Genomic DNA, 16,979 nt, shown 5'->3' on the forward strand with positions numbered 1-16,979 from the left:
AGCAGAGTTTAATCCATTCAATAACAAATAAACTTATCACCTCAATCAGCTCTCTCATTAAACTCATCATTGTGGATGTTCTAATTATAAGAGGTTTATACACACACACAAACACACACACACACACACACACACACACACATATATATATATATATATATATATATATATATATATAGTGTTGTAAAATTTGTCGATTTGGCCGATTACTCAGTCGAGTACTCCTTACTCGGCCCCTTACCGAGGTGAGTTATAGAATCTGAGTATTCCCCGATCCGCCTTTACTGAAGTGAGCAGTATTGTAAAAATCGACCAACTTTGTGATTAATATGTATAATATATTCAATGATTTGTTATTTAACACTAACATATGTGATTATTACTATATATATATATATATATATATATATATATATATATATATATATATATATATATATATATCTCTTAAATTTTTAGTAATTATTCACGAGGTGAGACCATTTTGTGTTTTTTGGTTTTTGTATATTCAGATGTATATAATTTTGTTATATATTTCAATCAACTTACGGTTTTAACTTATGATTTTAACATATATAATTTTTCTTAAAATATTTGTACATGAATTACGAATCTGAGTACTCCCCGAGTACTCTCTACTCGGTAGTTAACCGAACAGGTACCAGGTAGCGACTTCTACAACCATATATATATATATATATATATATATATATATATATATAGGGAGAGAGAGAGAGAGAGAGAGAGCTAGGTTCAAATGTGGATTGACATCTATTGTGTGGACGTGTGGATAATGCTATTCTGTGAAATTACAAAGAAAATATGTTGTTTGATAATATGAATACGTTTAATCTTATATAATTATTTTAATTATTATGCATTTTCACTAATTAAATCGTCAATAAGGTTATTATACACTTTTTTTTTAATTATTCTCAATCTGTCATAATGTTATCAGGATGTTTATTGAGTCGTATTCTGTAAGAATTAAAATAAATAAAAAAACGATGAATGAGAGCAAAAATGAATAAGAATTGGTGAGAATCCATTAAAATAACAATAGTTCTGTAAGATTGAACGTATTCACATTACTAAACAACATATTCTCTTAGTAATTTTCATAAAATAGTATTATCCACACGTCCCCACAATAGTTGTCCATCCATATTATAACCTAGCCTTATATATATATATATATATATATATATATATATATATATATATATATATATATATATAGCTAGGTTATACTGTGAACAACTATCTTGTGGTCGGAAAAATGATTTTGGACCATTGGATAAAAAGAATGAATTGATTTAATTTTAGGTTTGTGAGATTAAAATGAGAGAGCATATATAATATAATAACCACTAAAAAAATGATGTCATTGTCAGCGACACTATAAGCGGCGACAAGGACTTTCAACGATGACTCAAGCTTGAGTCGCCGCTAAAAGTCCTTGTCGCAGCTAATAACGTTATCGTGTGATTTGCGGACCCAATCCACGTTAATCGATTTTGGTAAACCCCAACCGTCTGATCGATTATCTAATCCAATGGTTGTTGCTCTTTTTTGCATAAACTCAATACTGACTACAAAATGTCACTGCTAAATGTCAAAACATCGCCGCTAAAAGTCGGAAAAAAAGTGACGGCGAAAATTCCCTCCGTTGTTGTCGCCGCTCTTCATGATTTTCGCCGGTAATAATTTCGAGTTGCAACTAAAGGTCAATCTAATTATATCCTTTTTCTTGTCTTAATTTCTTTCCTGCGTATTGCTCCTTCCTCGATTCGTTTCCTCGAGCTTCAATTGTCGACGGTCAACGAATTACTGCCGTTTCTTTCTTCCTTTGACTTAAACCATCGGCCAGACACCTCAACCACTTGTTACCACCGAATTTTGGTGACGAGAGTTTGTTGTACCAATGACATTTGGAGCATCACCGACGTCAGTTTGCATCCTCTTTATCATTTTTATCTCTTTCTCTTATAACCTCCATTTCCAGCTTATATTCGAGATTAATTGTTGAAAAATGTGGACTTTTAGTTTTTGGAGCTTCAACATAGACTTTTGCTGTCACCGACGAAGGTTGTTGATTTTCCGGCCACCATTGTTGATTTCTAGCTACCATAGGTTCCTTTCTCCATTAATTTCTAGAAGTATTCATGTCTATTATATGAAATTAGCCATATGTGTGTATATTTGGTATATATCTATGTGTATTTGCATGGTATATGTATGCCAATGTATGTATAATGTGTGTTTGTGTGTGTGAAAACATGAATATGGAATATTGTATGTGTGTATAGTGTGTGTATGAAATGTGGATTGTATGTAATGTGTATATTGTAATGTTATAGTGGAAAAAGAACAAATAAAGTAGGATGATATTGTTAATAATGATATTTAAACTGTATGTGTATTTGTATTACTATAGATTGTATGTGTGTATAATGTGTATTTGTATTAAAGAAAACATGACATTATGTATGTATATTTGAATTTGTATGCAACGTGCATTTTTTGTAGGATGATATTATTGAAAATGTTGTTATTGAGAATGCTATTATTATAGAATGCTATTATTGAAAAAAAAAAACAAATAAAGTAGGATTCCATTATTGAGAATGCTATTTTTTATATAAAAAGAAACAATGTGGATTGTTAAAAAAAATTAAAATAAAATAAAATAGGATGCTATTATTGAAAAAATCAAATAAAGTAGGATGCTCTTATTGAGAATACTATTTTTTTATATAAAAAAAGACAATGTGGATTATTAAAAAAACAAATAATGTAGGATGTTATTATTATAGGATGCTATTATTGAAAAAAAAAACAAATAAAATAGGATGCTATTATAGAGAATGTTATTTCAAGAAAAAAATTGAATTGTTAAAAAAAGTAGAATGGAATTATTAGCAATGAAAACATAAAGTAAATCACCAAAATAGAAAGCAACATAATATAATTATTTAAAATACAATATTATAGTTGAGAAAAACAAATACACATTGTTATAAATATAAAAAATATTAAAAAAAATAGTACAATGTTGAAATAGAAAAAAATATAATATTTAAAGTACAATGTTGTTATAGAAAACTTAAAACAAAATAAAATGTTATAAATAAGAAAATTATACAAAAGTAAAATTATATAAATAATAATAATAAAAATATATATCCAAATTCTGTTCATTTGCTTGTCTTCTATGTAATCATCACAAGCCTAGAAATACCCGCCTGAAATTGATTTACAACTTAATTTCGAGTTGTTCCCATTTTAGGATTGTTTTTTGAGTAATTTATATATCTCATCTACGATGTGAACATGTATTACATGATTGTTTGTTTAAGACATATTTGGTTGTCATTTTCTCTTTGTTGTTCGAATATACATGTATGTATGTGTGTGTATGTGTGTGTTTGTGTGTGTATATATATATATATATATATATATATACATGGCAGCTAAGGGGAAATGTTGCTGAATTATTTCTTAAACATACAATCATGTAATCCACATTCAGATATGAGATATTGTATTCAAAAGGTGAGTTTAGAAGCCTACCCTTATGAATACTCTATCTATTTCCGAATTATTTTCCTCATTTCAAGGGATAATTTTTGAATAATCTACTTTACGAATACTCTATCTGATTTTTGTTTTCCGTAGAGTAAACCCTAAACCATAAATTATGTTTCACCCATATCATGTCTGTCACACCCCCAACCGGTGGCAGAAACACTGGACGGTGAGATGACATCATGGGTTACAATAATAAGAATACATTAAAAATACAAGAGTATAATCATAGAATAAATACTTTTGTTCATTGAAAGAGTGGTGTCACACCCCCGAACCAGACGGCGGAAACATTATACATTCATAGCATAAATTGTTTGAGGGCTTTTAATAACATAACATCTAACATTACTTCATATTACCCTTCCGCTAACCTATTACCTGAGAATACAAGTTATTTTGGAAAAACGTCAACATATGAAATGTTGGTGAGTTCATAAGCAATGTTGTGATAAAATGATTTGTGTAGTTTGTAAAACCCAAAAAATCCGATATTTTCTGAAAAAACTTTTGTTTATCGAAGTGTGAAGATCCATAAGTTGATGCATGAATGATTTCAAAAACATATATTTGAGGGGTATTTTGTATTATATATATATATATATATATATATATATATATATATATATATATATCTTAAATTTTTAGTAATTATTCACGAGGTGAGACCATTTTGTGTTTTTTGGTTTTTGTATATTCAGATGTATATAATTTTGTTATATATTTCAATCAACTTACGGTTTTAACTTATGATTTTAACATATATAATTTTTCTTAAAATATTTGTACATGAATTACGAATCTGAGTACTCCCCGAGTACTCTCTACTCGGTAGTTAACCGAACAGGTACCAGGTAGCGACTTCTACAACCATATATATATATATATATATATATATATATATATATATATATATATATATATATATATATAGGGAGAGAGAGAGAGAGAGAGAGAGAGCTAGGTTCAAATGTGGATTGACATCTATTGTGTGGACGTGTGGATAATGCTATTCTGTGAAATTACAAAGAAAATATGTTGTTTGATAATATGAATACGTTTAATCTTATATAATTATTTTAATTATTATGCATTTTCACTAATTAAATCGTCAATAAGGTTATTATACACTTTTTTTTTAATTATTCTCAATCTGTCATAATGTTATCAGGATGTTTATTGAGTCGTATTCTGTAAGAATTAAAATAAATAAAAAAACGATGAATGAGAGCAAAAATGAATAAGAATTGGTGAGAATCCATTAAAATAACAATAGTTCTGTAAGATTGAACGTATTCACATTACTAAACAACATATTCTCTTAGTAATTTTCATAAAATAGTATTATCCACACGTCCCCACAATAGTTGTCCATCCATATTATAACCTAGCCTTATATATATATATATATATATATATATATATATATATATATATATATATATATATATATATATAGCTAGGTTATACTGTGAACAACTATCTTGTGGTCGGAAAAATGATTTTGGACCATTGGATAAAAAGAATGAATTGATTTAATTTTAGGTTTGTGAGATTAAAATGAGAGAGCATATATAATATAATAACCACTAAAAAAATGATGTCATTGTCAGCGACACTATAAGCGGCGACAAGGACTTTCAACGATGACTCAAGCTTGAGTCGCCGCTAAAAGTCCTTGTCGCAGCTAATAACGTTATCGTGTGATTTGCGGACCCAATCCACGTTAATCGATTTTGGTAAACCCCAACCGTCTGATCGATTATCTAATCCAATGGTTGTTGCTCTTTTTTGCATAAACTCAATACTGACTACAAAATGTCACTGCTAAATGTCAAAACATCGCCGCTAAAAGTCGGAAAAAAAGTGACGGCGAAAATTCCCTCCGTTGTTGTCGCCGCTCTTCATGATTTTCGCCGGTAATAATTTCGAGTTGCAACTAAAGGTCAATCTAATTATATCCTTTTTCTTGTCTTAATTTCTTTCCTGCGTATTGCTCCTTCCTCGATTCGTTTCCTCGAGCTTCAATTGTCGACGGTCAACGAATTACTGCCGTTTCTTTCTTCCTTTGACTTAAACCATCGGCCAGACACCTCAACCACTTGTTACCACCGAATTTTGGTGACGAGAGTTTGTTGTACCAATGACATTTGGAGCATCACCGACGTCAGTTTGCATCCTCTTTATCATTTTTATCTCTTTCTCTTATAACCTCCATTTCCAGCTTATATTCGAGATTAATTGTTGAAAAATGTGGACTTTTAGTTTTTGGAGCTTCAACATAGACTTTTGCTGTCACCGACGAAGGTTGTTGATTTTCCGGCCACCATTGTTGATTTCTAGCTACCATAGGTTCCTTTCTCCATTAATTTCTAGAAGTATTCATGTCTATTATATGAAATTAGCCATATGTGTGTATATTTGGTATATATCTATGTGTATTTGCATGGTATATGTATGCCAATGTATGTATAATGTGTGTTTGTGTGTGTGAAAACATGAATATGGAATATTGTATGTGTGTATAGTGTGTGTATGAAATGTGGATTGTATGTAATGTGTATATTGTAATGTTATAGTGGAAAAAGAACAAATAAAGTAGGATGATATTGTTAATAATGATATTTAAACTGTATGTGTATTTGTATTACTATAGATTGTATGTGTGTATAATGTGTATTTGTATTAAAGAAAACATGACATTATGTATGTATATTTGAATTTGTATGCAACGTGCATTTTTTGTAGGATGATATTATTGAAAATGTTGTTATTGAGAATGCTATTATTATAGAATGCTATTATTGAAAAAAAAAAACAAATAAAGTAGGATTCCATTATTGAGAATGCTATTTTTTATATAAAAAGAAACAATGTGGATTGTTAAAAAAAATTAAAATAAAATAAAATAGGATGCTATTATTGAAAAAATCAAATAAAGTAGGATGCTCTTATTGAGAATACTATTTTTTTATATAAAAAAAGACAATGTGGATTATTAAAAAAACAAATAATGTAGGATGTTATTATTATAGGATGCTATTATTGAAAAAAAAAACAAATAAAATAGGATGCTATTATAGAGAATGTTATTTCAAGAAAAAAATTGAATTGTTAAAAAAAGTAGAATGGAATTATTAGCAATGAAAACATAAAGTAAATCACCAAAATAGAAAGCAACATAATATAATTATTTAAAATACAATATTATAGTTGAGAAAAACAAATACACATTGTTATAAATATAAAAAATATTAAAAAAAATAGTACAATGTTGAAATAGAAAAAAATATAATATTTAAAGTACAATGTTGTTATAGAAAACTTAAAACAAAATAAAATGTTATAAATAAGAAAATTATACAAAAGTAAAATTATATAAATAATAATAATAAAAATATATATCCAAATTCTGTTCATTTGCTTGTCTTCTATGTAATCATCACAAGCCTAGAAATACCCGCCTGAAATTGATTTACAACTTAATTTCGAGTTGTTCCCATTTTAGGATTGTTTTTTGAGTAATTTATATATCTCATCTACGATGTGAACATGTATTACATGATTGTTTGTTTAAGACATATTTGGTTGTCATTTTCTCTTTGTTGTTCGAATATACATGTATGTATGTGTGTGTATGTGTGTGTTTGTGTGTGTATATATATATATATATATATATATATATATATATATATACATGGCAGCTAAGGGGAAATGTTGCTGAATTATTTCTTAAACATACAATCATGTAATCCACATTCAGATATGAGATATTGTATTCAAAAGGTGAGTTTAGAAGCCTACCCTTATGAATACTCTATCTATTTCCGAATTATTTTCCTCATTTCAAGGGATAATTTTTGAATAATCTACTTTACGAATACTCTATCTGATTTTTGTTTTCCGTAGAGTAAACCCTAAACCATAAATTATGTTTCACCCATATCATGTCTGTCACACCCCCAACCGGTGGCAGAAACACTGGACGGTGAGATGACATCATGGGTTACAATAATAAGAATACATTAAAAATACAAGAGTATAATCATAGAATAAATACTTTTGTTCATTGAAAGAGTGGTGTCACACCCCCGAACCAGACGGCGGAAACATTATACATTCATAGCATAAATTGTTTGAGGGCTTTTAATAACATAACATCTAACATTACTTCATATTACCCTTCCGCTAACCTATTACCTGAGAATACAAGTTATTTTGGAAAAACGTCAACATATGAAATGTTGGTGAGTTCATAAGCAATGTTGTGATAAAATGATTTGTGTAGTTTGTAAAACCCAAAAAATCCGATATTTTCTGAAAAAACTTTTGTTTATCGAAGTGTGAAGATCCATAAGTTGATGCATGAATGATTTCAAAAACATATATTTGAGGGGTATTTTGTATTATAGTTATAAAATTTCGAGCGAGTAGTATTGAATTCCCTGGAAAACCCGATGTTGAAATGTATTCGTGATTACTGATTTATATATTGTCTTAACTAATGAATACCGATTAATCTACATTGTATATCGTCCTAATTTCGTCTACTTTGATTTCTCATAAGCCTTAGCGAACGAAGAGAAGGGGAGCATTATGTCCCACTACTATCGAAAGTACCTTAAGCTGTCGTGGATGCGAAAGACATGATGGTCCAACTCGCATTTGATTACTGTGACCTTACTAGCTTTTCTAACGGGTCACTTTGGCCCACTAGCACATAAAAGCTATTGAAAGTCCTTTTATAAAATATTTGGTCATTGAAGGCCCAATAACATATAAGCGTTATCCCTTTGGGCCCAAAGATCATGTTGGTGGGCTTGCAAGGCCCAACAAGCATGATTTGAAACTCATAAGCCCAAAGTTTGTAGATTTACTCATTGTAGTCATCACGTATCTATTGAATTGTTTTGATTTAACGATTGTTGTTTTGTATTGATTCGAGACCGAATCAATTCGTTTATAACGATATTTGGTGTTGAATGTGTATTCGTTTTCCGTTTTGTCGGTAGTCGTGGATCTTGTATTTTGTCTTAATGAATTAATTTGGTTAAAATTAGAATTTGACATTTTCATTATCTTTTTTTTATAAAAATAGCACTTTTAGTCCTTTATATAAAGGAATTTTATTTTTAGTCCTTAAAACATTTTATTGACACTTTGGTATCATAAACTTGTTGAAAAGACAGTTTTTAACCCAAAAATTATTTTGTTAACAACTTTAGCCCTTCCAGAATGGAGTTTCTCGGTTAGAACCCCATATTTCGCAAATTTTACTGTATGCACTTCTTATCCCCTATTTTGCAGAAAGTTTCATTTCAGCCCCTTTAAACTTCATTTTTCGCAATTATGGGCTTATTGGGCCAAAAAGCCCAAATTTAGCCCATTAAGCTAAAAATTTTCATTTCAAGTCCTATGAAAATTCTAATATTCAAAAAAATGATTATAGAAACTGTTTTGACCTTTTTGACCCTCAAGAAACCGTGACTTGACAGTCTTTAACCCAAGTTCTATATTTTTGAAAATTTAAGTTCTAAAATGGGTTTTATGTTAGAAATGTTCCTCATAACTTTATAAGTTATTTTTCTTGATTTTTTTAATGTAAAATAACTTAGATTATGTTTTTTTCCTTTATCATGTCATAGATCTCGAGTTAACACCCCTTTTGGTTACATTTTTATCACAAAAACACATAAAATCACACACATACATGCATAAAATCACACATAACATACACATACTCATAGATCTACACATTTTCTTGTATTCTCCCCCATAAAACATATGAAAACCAAAAAAAGAGGGGTATGAAGCTCAACTTTGCTTGTTGTTTTCGATTTAAAGAAAGAAATGGAAGAGTTTGATGCTATTTTCGGCCCTAGCAAGCTTTCTTGGGTGGATCTCGAACTTAGTATGTTCTTAGGAGTATGATCATGAATTCAAAGTGGTAAGAAGAGTGAATGAGTGTAGAAATGAAATATGTTTGCAAGATCTTACCACTAGAGTGTAGCTTGAAGTGATTCTTTGGATGAAATCCCTCTTGAAGCCCTTACAATTTTTGAAGGTTTGAATAGAGGATGAAGAGTTGTTTTCTTTGAGAGTGTTTAGGAGGATTTTTAGTGAGATGTGTATGTTTATATGTTTGGTCGAGAAGGAGAAAAAGGTGGGAAAAAGAGAGAAGATGATTTGACATGCATGGAAGTATGGGATTTTTAAGCTTGGTTGCATTCTAAATAATATGGAGGTGGCAATGCCACACAATTCCTCCATTTTCTCTAATTTTTAAACTTATGGGCCGAAAATGGGCTTAAGGAAAGGAGTAGTGTAATAATTTGAGCCCATTCTTGTATTTTTCGAAAACATATTGCCCATAAGGAAAGTTCTCGGCCCATTGGGCCCTTAAGCGTATTCACGGCCCAATTTAACATAAAGGAATGGGTTTGAGTCTATTAAAGTTATTTGGATTTGTTATGGCCTAATAAGGCCCATTAGAAATAAGATGGGTCATTTGAGGGCCAAAGTAGTCAAGTTGGAAGTTTATTGGTTCGTTAGACCCAATAAGAGAATCCTAGTCCATAATAATCTTGAACCGGGATTTCTAAGGTTTCCAACCCTTAGTTTAACATATGAGATGTATTTGAACGAGATTAGAGTATAGGATTTTACAATGGATGATGCTTATATGGGAATAGAATTTCCTAGCAAAATGCCAGTTGTGACATCATCCCCCCGTTAGAGGGAATTGCATCCCGAAATTCTTTTTGAAGCTAGGCTTGTAACGACCGAAAATTTCAACCAATTTAAACTTTTCAAAAACATCCCGATTTCATTAAATTATTACAAAAAGGTTTTCAATACAGTTTATTTAGAGTATTCCCAGAATCACATCACATATAAACATGAGGATCGGTACGATCACGCCTTCGCCTTGCCACGGTCTCCTGAAAAACATTAAACGACAACTGTAAGCCCGAAAGCTTAGTAAGATATCCCCAAAATACCAACCACATATACCATACATGCCATAACATATCCGATCACAGAACAGCCATGCGCTTCGGGTCTACTGTGTGACTGGTCCGCCGCACCGGCCAACAGTCTACCTGGTCCAACCTCCGAGTCTAGCCATATACATCGAGTCTGCAGTCTGATTGGTCCGCCCGCACTGGGCCTTCAATCCACCTGGTCCACTCTCTGAGTCTACAGTATGACTGGTCCGCCCGCATCGGGCCTTCAGTTGGCCTGGTCCACTCTCCGAGTCTAGCCATATACATCGAGTCTGCAGTGTGATTGGTCCGCCCGCACCGGGCCTTCAATCCACCTAGTCCACTCTCTAAGTCTACAGTATGACTGATTTGCCCGCACCGGGCCTTCAGTCGGCCTGGTCCACTCTCCGAGCCTCGACACGTCTGGTCCACCCTCATAGGGCCTACAGCCTATCCGGACCGCTCGCTGGGCCTTCGGGACAACCGGTCCATCCTGGGTATCTTGGCCTACAACACAGAGCAGGACCCGCCTCAACCCAACTCCAGTCCATACAACCATGCGCACATATACATATAATCATATAACAATTCTCAGTCAACAAACTGATCAAACAGATCACATGGCATATCATCATCCTAACCAGGATACCGACCTAACCGGTCACTAGCATAGCATCACCCTACATAACAGGATACCGACCTCAACCAGGTCTCTAACACATACCATCCTACTACCATGATGCAAACATATCAAAACAATAACATAACAACAAATATCCGGATCTCAATCCGATAAAGGGCCGGCCTTGGTGCCTTAGACCCCGTTGATATAGTGAGGATAACTCACCTCGCAACTGCCGATTGAACAGATAAACCCAAGCTGCTCCGACCACTCATAAGATCTCCACCACTCGCCAACCACCGAAACACTGAACTCAAAACAATAACCAACAATTACCAAAATGCCCCTGCACTCAACTGGTCAACCCTTGGTCAAAGTCAAAGTCAACCCCTGACTGACTCTACTCGCCGAGTCACCCCGATGACTCATCGAGTCCCCATGCACAGCACTTCTCCAATCCGCGACTCAACTCGCCGAGTCACCCCGAGACTCGCCGAATCCACAACTCTGAGTCCTTCACTCTCGACTCACCGAGTCATTCCTCGACTCACTGATTCACAGCTCAACCAGAAGAATGGTTAGGACCTTACGACCAGACTCGTCGAGTCCAAGAATAGACTCGCCGAGTCCAAGGCTATCTGCAACTAACTCGCCGAGTTGTTCTTCCAACTCGCCGAGTTCTAGCCTATCTTCAAGCAACTCGCCGAGTACACCCTTGTGACTCGCCGAGTACCCCTAGATCTGAAACCACACAGAGGCTTTCCAAGCCATGCTGAATCTCTAAACCATAGATCTACTCTTTTACAAGCCATCCATCACATAAATTGGCAAACTTTACGCGAATCCAAAGAGATCTAGGCATTTTACATTCTAGGGCTAGGGTTTGGGACAAGGTAGCTTCACCAATCACTCATCAACAGGGACTTTATGACATACAAGACCATCCCAAGCTTAGATCTGAAGAAGCATCCTCAGATCCAAGCTTCTATCTCAATTTAGATGTCATATCAACCACCACACATGAACCCATGAAGAAAATAGCTTAAGGAAATGGTTCTTTACCCCTAGAATGAGCCCAACCAACTGAAGATTCCTGATCCCCCCAAGCTTCCTGATACAAGGCCCCACAAGCATGATTTGAAACTCATAAGCCCAAAGTTTGTAGATTTACTCATTGTAGTCATCACGTATCTATTGAATTGTTTTGATTTAACAATTGTTGTTTTGTATTGATTCGAGACCGAATTAATTCGTTTATAACGATATTTGGTGTTGAATGTGTATTCGTTTTCCGTTTTGTCGGTAGTCGTGGATCTTGTATTTTGTCTTAATAAATTAATTTGTTTAAAATTAGAATTTGAGCTTTTCACTATCTTTCTTTTATAAAAATAACACTTTTAGTCCTTTATATAAAGGAATTTCATTTTTAGTCCTTAAAACATTTTATTGACACTTTGGTATCATAAACTTGTTGAAAACACAGTTTTTAACCCAAAAATTATTTTGTTAACAACTTTAGCCCTTCCAGAATGGAGTTTCTCGGTTAGAACCCCATATTTCGCAAATTTTACTGTTTTGGCCCAAAATCTAAAAAGTTTACATTTTTTATCCTTTTTGGAGTTGAAAAGCATTTTTGACCTTTGAAATAGTTTTATTGCACTTCTTATCCCCTGTTTTGCAGAAAGTTTCATTTCAGCCCCTTTAAACTTCATTTTTCGCAATTATGGGCTTAATGGGCCAAAAAGCCCAAATTTAGCCCATTAAGCTAAAAATTTTCATTTCAAGTCCTTTGAAAATTCTAATATTCAGAAAAATGATTATAGAAACTGTTTTGACCTTTTTGACCCTCAAGAAACCGTGACTTGACAGTCTTTAACCCAAGTTCTATATTTTGGAAAATTTAAGTTCTAAAATGGGTTTTATGTTAGAATATGTTCCTCATAACTTTATAAGTTATTTTTCTTGATTTTTTAAATTTAAAATAACTTAGATTATGTTTGTTTCTTTTATCATGTCATAGATCTCGAGTTAACACCCCTTTTGGTTACATTTTTATCACAAAAACACATAAAATCACACACATACATGCATAAAATCACACATAACATACACATACTCATAGATCTACGCATTTTCTTGTATTCTCCCCCATAAAACATATGAAAACCAAAAAGAGAGGGGTATGAAGCTCACCTTTGCTTGTTGTTTTCGATTTAAAGAAAGAAATGGAAGAGTTTGATGCTATTTTAGGCCCTAGCAAGCTTTCTTGGGTGGATCTCGAACTTAGTATGTTTTTAGGAGTATGATCATGAATTCAAAGTGGTAAGAAGAGTGAATGAGTGTAGAAATGAAATATGTTTGCAAGATATTACCACTAGAGTGTAGCTTGAAGTGATTCTTTGGATGAAATCCCTCTTGAAGCCCTTACAATTTTTGAAGTTTTGAATAGAGGATGAAGAGTTGTTTTCTTTGAGAGTGTTTAGGAGGACTTTTAGTGAGATGTGTATGTTTATGTGTTTGGTCAAGAAGGAGAAAAAGGTGGGAAAAAGAGAGAAGATGATTTGACACGCATGGAAGTATGGGATTTTTAAGCTTGGTTGCATGCTAAATAATATGGAGGTGGCAATGCCACACAATTCCTCCATTTTCTCTAATTTTTAAACTTATGGGCCGAAAATGGGCTTAAGGAAAGGAGTAGTGTAATAATTTGAGCCCATTCTTGTATTTTTCGAAAACATATAGCCCATAAGGAAAGTTCTCGGCCCATTGGGCACTTAAGCGTATTCACGGCCCAATTTAACATAAAGGAATGGGTTTGAGTCTATTAAAGTTATTTGGATTTGTTATGGCCTAATAAGACCCATTAGAAATAAGATGGATCATTTGAGGGCCAAAGTAGTCAAGTTGGAAGTTTATTGGTTCGTTAGACCCAATAAGAGAATCCTAGTCCATAATAATCTTGAACCAGGATTTCTAAGGTTTCCAACCCTTAGTTTAACATATGAGATGTATTTGAACGAGATTAGAGTATAGGATTTTACAATGGATGATGCTTATATGGGAATAGAATTTCCTAGCAAAATGCCAGTTGTGACATCATCCCCCCGTTAGAGGGAATTTCATCCCGAAATTCTTTTTGAAGCTAGGCTTGTAACGACCGAAAATTTCAACCAATTTAAACTTTTCAAAAACATCCCGATTTCATTAAATTATTACAAAAAGGTTTTCAATACAGTTTATTTAGAGTATTCCCAGAATCACATCACATATAAACATGAGGAGCGGTACGATCACGCCTTCGCCTTGCCACGGTCTCCTGAAAAACATTAAACGACAACTATAAGCCCGAAAGCTTAGTAAGATATCCCCAAAATACCAACCACATATACCATACATGCCATAACATATCCGATCACAGAACAGCCATGCACTTCGGGTCTACTGTGTGACTGGTCCGCCGCACCGGCCAACAATCCACCTGGTCCAACCTCCGAGTCTAGCCATATACATCGAGTCTGCAGTGTGATTGGTCCTCCCGCACCGGGCCTTCAATCCACCTGGTCCACTCTCTGAGTCTACAGTATGACTGGTCCGCCCGCATCGGGCCTTCAGTCGGCCTGGTCCACTCTCCGAGTCTAGCCATATACATCGAGTCTGCAGTGTGATTGGTCCGCCCGCACCGGGCCTTCAATCCACCTGGTCCACTCTCTAAGTCTACAGTATGACTGATTTGCCCGCACCGGGCCTTCAGTCGGCCTGGTCCACTCTCCGAGCCTCGACACGTCTGGTCCACCCTCATAGGGCCTACAGCCTATCCGGACCACTCGTTGGGCCTTCGGGACAACCGGTCCGCCCTGGGTATCTTGGCCTACAACATAGAGCAGGACCCGCCTCAACCCAGCTCCAGTCCATACAACCATGCGCACATATACATATAATCATATAACAATTCTCAGTCAACAAACCGATCAAACAGATCACATGGCATATCATCATCCTAACCAGGATACCGACCTAACCGGTCACTAGCATAGCATCACCCTACATAACAGGATACCGACCTCAACCAGGTCTCTAACACATACCATCCTACTACCATGATGCAAACATATCAAAACAATAACATAACAACAAATATCCGGATCTCAATCCGATAAAAGGCCGGCCTTGGTGCCTTAGACCCCGTTGATATAGTGAGGATAACTCACCTCGCAACTGCCGACTGAACAGATAAACCCAAGCTGCTCCGAGCACTCATAAGATCTCCACCACTCGCCAACCACCAAAACACTGAACTCAAAACAATAACCAACAATTACCAAAATGCCCTTGGACTCAACTGGTCAACCCTTGGTCAAAGTCAAAGTCAACCCCTGACTGACTCTACTCGTCGAGTCACCCCGATGACTCGTCGAGTCCCCATGCATAGCACTTCCCCAATCCGCGACTCAACTCACCGAGTCACCTCGAGACTCGCCGAGTCCACAACTCTGAGTCCTTCACTCTCGACTCACCGAGTCATTCCTCGACTCACTGATTCACAGCTCAACCAGAAGAAAGGTTAGGACCTTACGACCAGACTCGCCGAGTCCAAGAACAGACTCGCCGAGTTGTTCTTCCAACTCGCCGAGTTCTAGACTATCTTCAAGCAACTCACCGAGTACACCCTTGTGACTCGCCGAGTATCCCTAGATCTGAAACCACACAGAGGCTTTCCAAGCCATGCAGAAGCTCTAAACCATAGATCTACTCTTTTACAAGCCATCCATCACGTAAAGTGGCAAACTTTACGTGAATCCAAAGAGATCTTGGCATTTTACATTCTAGGGCTAGGGTTTGGGACAAGGTAGCTTCACCAATCACTCATCAACAGGGACTTTATGACATACAAGACCATCCCAAGCTTAGATTTGAAGTAGCATCCTCAGATCCAAGCTTCTATCTCAATTTAGATGTCATATCAACCACCACACATGAACCCATGAAGAAAATAGCTTAAGGAAATGGTTCCTTACCCCTAGAATGAGCCCAACCAACTAAGGATTCCTGATCCCCCCAAGCTTCCTGATACAAGCCTCCAATCTTCAAGCTTAAAGCACCAAATATCCTTCTCCAAGCTCTAATTCACTCAACAATGGGGTCTCCTCACGAATTTAGGGCTTCTGGAACTCAAGGAATGATAAGGAGGCTGGGGAGAGGATATGATGTTTTTTATATAGGGCTCAACCCTCGAAATTAGGGTTTTCTCCACTCAGCACCAACTCGCCGAGTTCACCCATGCTACTCGCCGAGTTGGTCACTTAACACGCGACTATAGTCGCGACCCTACTCGCCGAGTCCACTCGTGGACTTGCTGAGTTGCCCTTTCCCATTTACTCTTTTAACCATTCAACTCTACTCTTGATATTCCGGGATGTTACAATTCTCCCCCACTTACATTAGGCTTCGTCCTCGAAGCCTGCGGCAATTCAACCCCAGAACTACTTTCGCATTACAACACCTGGCATTAACCCAACCAGGCTCCTCAAAGCACAACCATAGAAACCAGAAACTCACTTTCTCCTTTCTTGCGATGTCCTGACCACCGTCTCAAGCCGGCCACTGGATTTACCCTCTGATAACCACACTTAACAACTGAGTACTACCCATGATGCAACACTGCTCCAAATCACAACCATCACTCGACCCATATGAGCTAGAAATAACCATGCACCACCGAATTCCCGATCCGAGTCCAACTCTATCCATCCCATGCTGATAGAAAGACACATTCTTTAGAGCAA

The sequence above is a fragment of the Lactuca serriola genome, chromosome 7, assembly GCF_051521515.1.
Source record: "Lactuca serriola cultivar US96UC23 chromosome 7, Lser_US96UC23_V15, whole genome shotgun sequence".
NCBI classification, from domain to species: domain Eukaryota; kingdom Viridiplantae; phylum Streptophyta; class Magnoliopsida; order Asterales; family Asteraceae; genus Lactuca; species Lactuca serriola.